At 38.2% G+C, this 10,916-nt stretch overlaps 1 long non-coding RNA gene across 1 annotated transcript; it reads left to right on the top strand.

Annotated features, from left to right (window-relative positions):
• Window positions 1–8,675: 8,675 nt before the first annotated feature.
• On the top strand, window positions 8,676–10,010 carry LOC307009298. Its single transcript, XR_013799984.1, has 3 exons — window positions 8,676–8,779; window positions 9,187–9,275; window positions 9,390–10,010. It is a non-coding gene; the product is annotated as an uncharacterized lncRNA (long non-coding RNA).
• The last annotated feature ends 906 nt before the right edge of the window (window positions 10,011–10,916 follow it).

Genomic DNA, 10,916 nt, shown 5'->3' with positions numbered 1-10,916 from the left:
CTGTAAGAGCGCAGCAGTGGAATGACACGGGTGACACTAGACCCAGAAACAATGGTTCCGGCCATTTTCGTTTGCTCTGTGGGTTTCAGCTAAAATAAATGTGTCAAGAACTTGATATTGAATTCTTTAATGTTGAAAATTCAATAATATATATATATATATATATATTACATCTGTACAATAGTAAAATATGCGTTTCTAGGTTAACGTTCTTCATCTTTCGCTTTCAATATGCTGGAAACCGTGAACGATGACTGACGCTGTCAGTTCCTCCCATATTTTTGTAATACAGGTTTGGAAAAACATTTTAGCCTACGTTGTCTTTCTTTGTTTCGTTATTGCCTTTTATTTTAAGATTTAATTTCTGAAGTAAATCTTTATCCATAAAACAAATAGCGCCAGGACACCGGCATCTTTGCAATTGCTAGATGTAATGTAAAAAGTTACAAGAAATTCATCTTGAATTTAATTTTCTATTAAAAATTATATTCACAATTTTAAGACCTATACTAGTTTTACAAATGTATGTAAATCACTATGCTTCCTAAAGGAGGCGCTATAAGCATTGAAAATACATCTGCCTATTTAGTAGTGTCTAGGCCTATAGTCATTTAAATTTAATTGGGAAGATGCTTTGAAATGAAGTGCATGCTGTAGGTCTTGATGAATTTGATAGAGCTCAGTGCAGTGTCACATACACTAAAAAATGGTTTTGTGGCACTGTTCTTTTTACCCAATTATTTTTTTGTTAAAGTAACACAAATATATTTATTTTACCTCCAAAACACTATTGTATCACGTTTAATTAACTTAACCTGTATAATTTCCCACTATACTTAATTATCAATCGTTAAACTAATGTAAAGGGTATAATTTCGCGGTTTAAAAAAACCCTGATTTGATGATTTCCAACATATTGGATGAAGACGGCGAATAAGGTGGAAAGGTGCATGGCGGTATCAGCCAGGTAAGAAAATATAAAGTTAATCTATAAAGGCAAAGTCTTTCATTTCTGTTAGTATTTTGGAAAGTCTGTTCTGGGATGCTTTTAAAATAGGCTACACTAATCATTTGATTTTTGACCAAAAAAAACTTTACTTCAACGCTTTCAATGTTTAGGGACTGGCTTAATGCAGCTTCAGTTGACTTCTAGCTAATGTAAAATACAGTTAAATGTTAAATACCGTTTAGTTTTCTCCAACTAGAATTTTTCTGCATTTATAATTTGAACACACATATTTTAGTGACTTTGAAAATAACTATGTTTTATTGTTTTTATCATTTAAATAATTGTTTAATTGTTACAACTAAAATGTATTATAGGCTGGATATAATAATTTATAAATAATCCCATGGCAACTCAATGCATTTAGGCACGTAGACAAAACGATCTGCTGAAGTTCAAACTTATACCATCAGAATGGGGAAGGAAGTTGATTTAAGTGAGTTTGAACGTGGCATGGTTGTCGGTGCCAAATGTGCTGGTCTAAATATTTCAGAAACTGATGATCTACTAGGATTTTCATCTCTTGGGTTTACAGAGAATGGTCCAAAAAGGAGAAAATATTCAGTGAGAGGCATGGGCTAAAATGCCTTGGAGAATGGAGAATGACTGGTTTGAGCTGATATAAAGGCAATAACTCAAATAAGCACTTGTTACAACCAAGGTCTGCAGAAGAGCATCTCTGAATGCACAATACGTCGAATCTGAAGCAGCAGCAGAAGACACACCAGTTCCTCTCCTGTCAGATTAGAACAGAAGCTACAATTCATACAGGCTCACCAAGATTGGACAATAGAAGATCTGAGAAACGTTGCCTGAGTCTTGATTTCTGCTGCACTATTCAGATAATAGGGTCAGTAAACAACATGAAAGCATGGATCCATCCTGTCTTGTATCAACGTTTCAGGAGGTGGTGCTGTAATGGTGTGGGGATATTTTCGGCACAATATGGACCCCTTAGAACCGACTGAGCATCGGTGAAACACCTGAGTATTGTTGCCGACCATGACCATCCTTCTTCTGATGGCTACTTCCAGCAGGATCACACACACCATGTCACAAAGCTCAAATCATCTCAAGATGGTTTCTTGATCATGAACAATGAGTTACTCGCTATACTCAAATGGCCTCTACTCTCAATCCAGCAGAGCACCTTTGGGATGTGGTGGAACAGGCCTGCGTGATTCTGTCATGTCAATATGGACCAAAACCTCTGAGGAATGTTTCCAGCACCTTGTTGAATCTGTGCCATGAAGAATTAAGGCAGTTCTGAAGGCAAAAGGGGGTCTAGCTGACACCATAACTACCTGATTTGTTTTCATCCGTGGTCATTAATCTGCCTGACAGCGCACTAACTCTTCGCACCAGCTCTCATACTTCTCCTGTCCATCATGACAGATTTGTATGAGTATTTATGTGGTAAATTGTGGTTATTTTCCCATGTATTTTTGTTAGGATTAATGAGATAAAGACATAAAGTGCTCTTCATGCGAATGAGTCAGTTCCATCAATGAAAGTGTCTCCTCTCCTACGCCGTACTACTTCATTAGAGCCCATCCGGCACATGCTCTACTCCCACCTTCAAAAGCTCTAACTGGTTGGAAGCACATTTGCATTCACTCCTAATGAGATTGTAGCAGTGAGATGCTGCATCAGTTTTTTTTTTTTTCTTTTCCAGAAGCTAGAGACATAAAAACCCAATAATGCCTGATGCCACGGCAGGTAGGCTACACCACAGACTGATGAAATATGGAAATGTGACTTGTTTGTTCAGTCAGGTCTGCAGTCGCACCTGACATTTTCACACATAAAGCAAGTGTAAGCTTATTAATCTCCTGGACGATTCCATATGTGAAATCACAGAAGCAGTAGAGAGGAAAAAATCTCCTCTGAATTATGCAAGGCTGCTGTGTAATGAATGCAAGGCTAATAGCTGCAAGACATCAGCGTCTTATTCATGGTCATTGACAACAAATCTACTTTTTGTTTAGTAGCCTATACCTGAGGACGAAATGGATGATGTTTTATAACTCTGACCTATCTACATTTGTTATGATGTTAGTAGCTTTTTATTATTTTTTTTAAAAGAAAGACTGCACCGTCTTAGACTGAAAAGAAATAGTTGGATGGGGTTACTTTCTTTCCTTTCCCCCTTAAATACATTACAAACTTGACAATATCTTCATTAGACCTCATATCAAGTATGTAATTACCGAAAAAGTGAAGAGCCTTTTGAAAGATCAATCTTGGCGCCGTAATTGTCTTGTCATCTCATTCAGAAGGGAGGTCCGTGTGAGAGGAGAGAGAAATGGCTTTGTCAGCTACACTTTGTAATTTTCTCATCTGGTAATAATAGAGTCACTCGAAGACATTAATGCACTTGTTCACTTTTAACATTTTTAAAGAAAGATTGAGCACAAGGTTTCAGTGATTTTGAATCTCCTGATATAGGCTAGTTGGCCAGCAGATGGCGGTGTGTGACTTTTGTTTGTAGGCTAACTTACTGCTGTTGCTTTGGTGTTCTTTTTCCACACTAGAACTGCGCTTGAAGGAACCGAACGGTAGGCCACACACACACACACACACACACACACACACACACACACACACACACACACACACACACACACACACACACACACACACACACACACACACACACACACGGTTTCGCTATCTTTGTGGGGACTCTCCATAGACTTAATGGTTTTTATACTGTACCCGTCCTGTATATTTTACGTGATACGAAGGTATAGGCAGAGCCCGTCTATGGAGAGCCTGTTCACTCCCTATTAAGTCCTATTGTCCCGAATTTTGGTTGTAGTTCCACCAGAGTTCCACTGGGGGCGATCACCCCCGAGTGCAAAATGAATGGGAGTCTATGGAGCTAGATGGCTAAATTTGTCCCTTTCAGCCGATTGCCGTTGAGAAATCTCAGATTTGATTGTAGGTTTGGCAAGTTCAACATGGGTTATAGGTCGAAAATTAAATGAACGAGTACTTATGTCCTTTCGATTTCTTACAGGTTGAGTTGTTGTTGCCCATAACACGCTAGCATTCTGCTAATGAACGCTGATTGGTCAGTGAAGGACTGGTTACGACCAGAGATACCGCTTGATGGCATCATGGCATCCGAAGCGGGAACAGAATGTATTCTAGCAGAAACTCTTCTAGCCCGTGTGTTTACCTGTGTCAGCTGTGCTGGCGATGCCTCGAGAGAAAATAAAGTGCAGAGCGCGAAAGGACCACAGTGACTGAAGGATTGCCGTAAAGCAGTATCTCTGGTCGTACAAGGTGTATGACGTCATTGACATTTTGAAATACTTTTTAAAGCAAATAAGTGACTCTAAAAAATCTAACACCCAGCAATGTGCAATTTCTTTGCATCTCCTTTCGAATACAACATTCAAATTACTAGACAAAAAATTATATCTTGAGAAAAGTGGATTTTGAGGGGTATAGCTCCATAGACCTCCATTCATTCTGCACTCGTCCTGTGAGCGCCCTCATATGGAATCAGAGTGGAACTGCAACCAGTCAGAAGCCGGAAGTGTAGCGAGAGTGAACCTTCTCCCCTTATTAGACATTCTCTGGTATAGGCCTAAACACGCAGTATAGGCCCACCAGGAAAGGTCAAGGATTTCCGTATAACGTTACCCACTTAAAAAGCGCGAGGATAACGTTACGTAACAACATCGTTTTGTGACGGACCTTTCACACTTTCATTTATATATTCACCCCGTCTGTGTTGCAATTGCAAAGCACTGCTTTTGGACCATTGGGGCTTCAAATTCCAAGAATCGAGTCTATCCTGTTTTCAGTTGATGAATGAGAGCGGGACAGTGTAGGGCTCCTTCCATCCAATAATCGTAATAAGCTTTTTTGCTTTTGATTTGAAACAAAGTCTCAGATTTCAAATTCTGCCTCTATGCAATTTTAAAAAGTAAAACGGTTAGTTCCGGTCCTTGATTCTGATTGGTTGAGCCGCGTTCGAAGCCGTTGTAAATGATTCAACAAACAGTGACCGCATTTGATTACATCACTGCGCATTGCGCAACTGCCGTTTTTGTGATTCTTTGTTTCTTACAGTCTATGATTTATGCATGTGTTGCTTGGCAACCTCTTTGGAACTACATTGCTTGGCGGAGGAATACATGTGTTATATTTATTATATTTTTTGTTGCTGTTGTTAATTTTATGAATAAATTTTTTTTATAGAATAACCGTTTTATAAAAGCAATAAGTCCCTTGAAGCCCTGTTTTACAGTGAATTTAGAACAGCTAATCGGAATGCGGAACGCTAAATTCACTATAAATATTTGGTGCTGTAGAGTGACAGATCCTAGCGCCTCATTCAAGAGAAGCCGGCTGAGAGGTGAACTGGTCATCTCCTCCCGTTTAATACTAGTAGTTAGCCTACAGCAACAAATAAACATGAATGCACATCATAAGGTATGTTAAAAGATACAGTACAACTTAAAGAAATCCGTATAATAAACGGTCAAATAGCCTACATACAAATGTCAAAATGCTGTTTTTGCAATTATCCTCATAAACACTGTCGGTCAAGTGAATGTAAACACATAAAGATTATGTGTGTAACGGTATATTTGGTCTGTGCGTTAGCTCTTAAAATGACAGCAGCCTAATAAATCTGCTGCAGTCATTATTGTTAATCAAACAACAAATGATAAAATCACTCACTGCTCTTGAATGAATCTTGAATGAATAAACTGTTGTGTTAGCAAGTATTAGTCTATATTTAATGGTGTCACCATTCTGTCCAGTTCAATTTCATTTTCATGGACCTTTTTTCATTTGTCAATGAATTTTTTTTTCTATTGTTCAGATTTCCACCACTTGTTTGTCTCCTTGGTTACCGTTATCATCATTAGTTCATATGTGTCGGCTGTATGTGATTAATTATCCTAATTTGTGTTCCTTCTTAAGTTGTTCCCTCACCTGCACTTCTTGTCTGGTACTGTTCGTGTTAGCACGCTGTCTCGCATGTTGGCTGTTTACTCTGAGAATTATATTAAACCTTATGTCATTGCATCATCGTCTTCATCTTCCTTGAACTAAGCGTTAAAAATGTATCCAGCAGTGTTATTTTACATTTGACTAGGCCTACTTTATTTAATTTCGGTTGTGTTATCACTTAGTACATGAACAACCTAAATCACTATTACTATATCATTATAATCTAGTAATTCACTGACGTTTAAAATGAATCATATCATGAAATTTTAAAATGTGATTTCAATATTGAGCAAAATAATATTGATTATGATTTTTGCCATAATTGAGCAGCCCTATGGGATAGAAAAGTGTCCATACACACTTCAGAATCTCCCCGGAAGAAGTAGATCATACGGGTACTTTTACTCTTTTATGAGTACTGTGAATTTGGACTTACTTCTTTTCAGCTAATTTCAAGATAAGACCACATGGGGAGAGAGAGTGGCATCAACACTGGTAATAAAAATGTAGTTTCGCTACTTTTAATGAAGACTACTGTGTGTTGAGCCTCAGGATTCGAAACTCATGAAGTGACCAACATGAGTGGAGTTTGCTTTTCTCAAGAAGTTTTTTTCTCTCTTTCAAAGCTAAGCGCAACAAATAGAGCAGAACAAGCTGTTAGCTGTCAGTCAGTATAACCTTTGTGTGCGCGTGATGTGCAGCGCTCGTGCTTTCTGAGCGGTGCGCTTTTATTGACTTGATTGATTACCTCAAAAATGTACTTTATCTGAATTAAATACACATCTCTCGCCTTTGCTTAAGTGCCAGCAATTACCTATTTCCGACTCCTGGTTTAGTTAAGGCAGGGGTGGGGAACGTTGGTCCTGGAGAGCCGATGTCCTGCAGAGTTTATTTCCAACCCTAATCAAACACACCTGAACCAGCTCATCAATGTCTTTAGGATCATTAAGGCTATAATCAGAGTTTTTTTCAGGGTTGGAGCTAAACTCTGCAGGGCTGTGGTGGCTCTCCAGGACCGACGTTCCCCACCCCTGAGTTAAGGAAATGTAATTTTACCAAATTAACTTTTGCTTTAAATAAATGTTCATTTAAAAGCGGCATTCTTCAATGTGATGTATGTTACCATATCATCATGCTTAACACTGAGTAGTAGCCTATAGAATAATTGTGATGTGGCGATCGGGTGCGGATATCTAAATGAGAGGAAATCATGGTGGGAGGTGAATGATTCGTTTTTAACAGTGGATTCGAGTTAGAGTTGATCCGCGCATCAAGGACATTTTGTCCCATAACATATTACCAATACCACACACAAACAAGCAAACAAACCTGTTTTGATATATTTATGTAGACTTTCCATAGACGTAATGGTTATTCTGAATAACTGTATATTCTATCCCCTTACACTAACCCCCCTAAACCAGGGGTGGGGAACGTTGGTCTAGGAGGGCCATTGTCCTGCAGAGTTTAGCTCCAACCCTGAAAAAAACTCACCTGATTATAGCCTGAAGACATTGATTAGCTTGTTCAGGTGTGTTTAATTAGGGTTGGAACTAAACTCTGCAGGACAATGGCCCTCCTGGACCAACGTTCCCCACCCCTGCCCTGAACATGCCCAGCACAGCAAACTTTCAGCTTTTTTACATTTTCAAAAAAAAAAACTCACTTGGTATGATCTATAAGCTGTTTTCTATCATGTCAAAATGCTCACATTTTACTATCTTGGGGACATTTGGTCCTCTCACTGTAGGTTAAACAAGAACACACACACACAAATCCTAGATTACACCTAATAAAAACATCACTAACTGGCCTAAACCCTAAAAAAAATTGTGTTGTTCTTTAAAGGTTTCATCAATCTGAATGGCTGTAATTCCATTTCCATGCACAGTAATATAGACTTCACAGGTTACACTACCTTTATTTGGTCAGGATACAGCTTTGAAACTTAAATTCTGTCTGACGGCAAGGTGTTAGAGAGCTGCATTGAGCTTTCGTACAGTCGCCTACAGCAGGGTTTAACACAAAAATGCAGCCCCAGCACTGGCAATATCACATGAGCCCTGGATTTCAGAAGCCAGTTTCTTAAAAATAATCTCTCCACTTTTCTCAATATAGAGAGAGACCCTTTCCTGTTCACATGGGGTTACACATGTTAAGTAAGGAGATTGAAATTTCAAATCATGATATATTTCAGATAAATAAACCATTATGTTGTCAAAAGACTATATGATGGGCATATATTCGGACAATTTATTTGTTGCGAGCAACATACAATATTAATCACCAATGCTATTACAATATAACACATTTCACCAGTGCTTGACTATTTATTGGAAGGATTTTATAAGCAAAAATGGACTTATGTAAAATATACTGAATTGGTATTGAAGGCACTTGGAACTTGTGGTGCCAATCAACTTTGTCATGATGTCATTGTTGTAGAATTATTAGTCACATGGCATTTACACCTCCAGGGACTGTATTACAGAAGCATCCTGACTCAAAATCCTCTCATATCTGTTTAGTAACCATAGTAATTTAACTTTTAAATCTTAAGTCAAGAGAATCACGGCAGTTTCCGTGAGCCCCAGGTGTCAGGAAATATACACTGAGAAACAGGCAAGTAGATATTGATTATGGCAGTTGATGGATGGTTGTTGAATGATGTTAATGAAAGTCTTTGTCTTACAGATGGGGGTGGCTGGCAGTCCGGTGGAGCACACACTTCAGTGTAATGGAGTATGGTGACGCTGGGGAGAACACACTTGAAGACACATGAGGGAGAAATCCCAGGTAAGCACGCTGGAGATTATATACAGGCACAGAAGAGTCAGGAGATCACAGAAATGGATCTGTATTCCTTGTTTAAAACCCTATTTAGACGGTAAATGTTTCTCATGGGGTCAGGGGCTAGGTGCTTGTCTATGATTTTATTGCCGTCCAAAACCAGAAGGTCAGTGTTTTTCTCCCACCACCCACGTAAAAATCCCAGGCCGAATTACCTACAGGTTTTTGACAAACACTATACGGTCATACGGTAATATAATTAATTCCCACATCAATGAGTTTGCAAGAAGAGTTCAATTAAAAAGTCACTGTTTAAAGGTGCTGTCTGTAAGAATGACAGCTAGTGGTCGAAATAGGTACTGCAGTCCAAATGAAAAATTTCAGAGATCATCGTTCCTCCGCCCCCTCCTCAGACTCGGCGCTCGCGCGGGTTGCCAGTTTGAGGACACGCAACAGGATTGAGCGCAATTGACAACGAAAGCCGAGGAGACTTACACAGACTGTAAGTTAATGAGTTGATTATATCTCTGAGATTTTTACTGTAGATGGATATCGAGACTTTTTATGTTGTGTGGAATCTGCAATCTCTGACCCAGTTTGTTTGCTCGTTTCCAAGGCTGCAATGCGCTGTTTCCTGCCAACTGGCATCCCGGGGTGTCGAAATACTATTGGGTGAACTGACAGTGGGCGAGATCACACAGACCAAAACAAAAACCGACTGACAACACGGAACGTGTAAAATAATAAGTAAAATAACTGGCTGTAGAAGTGTTTTTCAGAGAAAGGAGTATGTGAACTTAGCATGTTTCCTAAATATCTGCAAACATATTGTGGTATTTTTATGCTTTAGTAGAGTAAAAAAGTTACATACAGCACATTTAGATCCTTTTTGACCACTGCTGAGCACCATACAATAACTGTTGCACTTTGGATGTATTTTAAAGATCTAGCCTTTTATTACTGAAATGCTGGAAAGTATTAATGATAATATTTCATCACCAGTCAAAGGAGAAAGAGAAGAAAAGCATGTAAACATGAAATGGCAGTAACTTTATACATTAAAAATATAACCAAGCAGCTTTGTTTACCTCGTGTAAATAAAGGCTGTATTAACTTATTTCTGCTAATTTACCTACTCCTTGTGGACGTGTTCTGTGAATGGCTCCTTAGTCTACATGCATTTCGATGAGCTGTAGGTAGTGTAAAATATGCCATGAATTTTCAATTGCTAAATTTACAGATAGACAAAACATTCACACATTGAAGCTGCACCATTCAAAAAAATCACCAATGAAATCTTTTATAGGTCTATTGTGCCAGTAGTAAGATGAAATGGAGAATAAGTGGAACAAATGTTTTGCGTAAATCTGCCTCTTTTACTTTTCTCATTCGAGAAAAAGACCTTTAGTTACGAGTATGTTCTGTTTTAGTTTTTTTTTTACTGTGTTGTGTTCCTGTTTGCCGGTGTTCCCTTTGCTAGTAAGTCTCCATGGTTTTTGATTGAGTCCACACTTGTTCCTTCCTGGTAACGTTAATTATCCATGTGTGTTTAAGCCCTTAGTTTCCACAGTTTATTGTTCGTTCTCGTTATGTTGACGTGTTAATTTCTAATTTATATATATTCATGAGTATTTGCTATTAAATATGATTCTTGTTGAATTGTCCGTCGTTGTGCGATTTTCTACCTGACACTATGTGACCGATTTTTTTTTTCGAGAAAAATCAATATTGTCACACACCATGCTCAGATTTGCTAAGATACTGTGTCTGCTGTCAAAAGTCAGATATTAATATAAATGCAAATGTTTCTCATCAGAATCCTCTGATGTAAACAATTGTCTCATTTAAGTCTATTTTAATTTCTCCAAAGCCTTTTTAGGAGAAACATCACAGACAGTCAATACTTAAAAGAAACATGATTTCTCCTGAGATAAAAGGAAAGTCTTAAGAAATACAATTTTCCTCAAGATAGTTCAAAATTAGTCCGAGCTGAAGATCCCCAGGCAGAGTACTGTGCTGTTGTCCATAAAACAGTTTTTGTAGCATTTCTGCTATTTAAAGTTTTATGATGTTTTTACTACATGATTTAGATGAAAGTATTTTTGTTTCAATCTATATTATTAAAAGCGCTATATAAATGAAG

This window comes from Phoxinus phoxinus (genome assembly GCF_949152265.1).
Source record: "Phoxinus phoxinus genome assembly, chromosome: 13".
Taxonomy (NCBI): Eukaryota; Metazoa; Chordata; class Actinopteri; order Cypriniformes; family Leuciscidae; genus Phoxinus; species Phoxinus phoxinus.
Note: the sequence above shows the minus strand (reverse complement) of the source record. Positions and strands in the feature narration are given on the sequence as shown.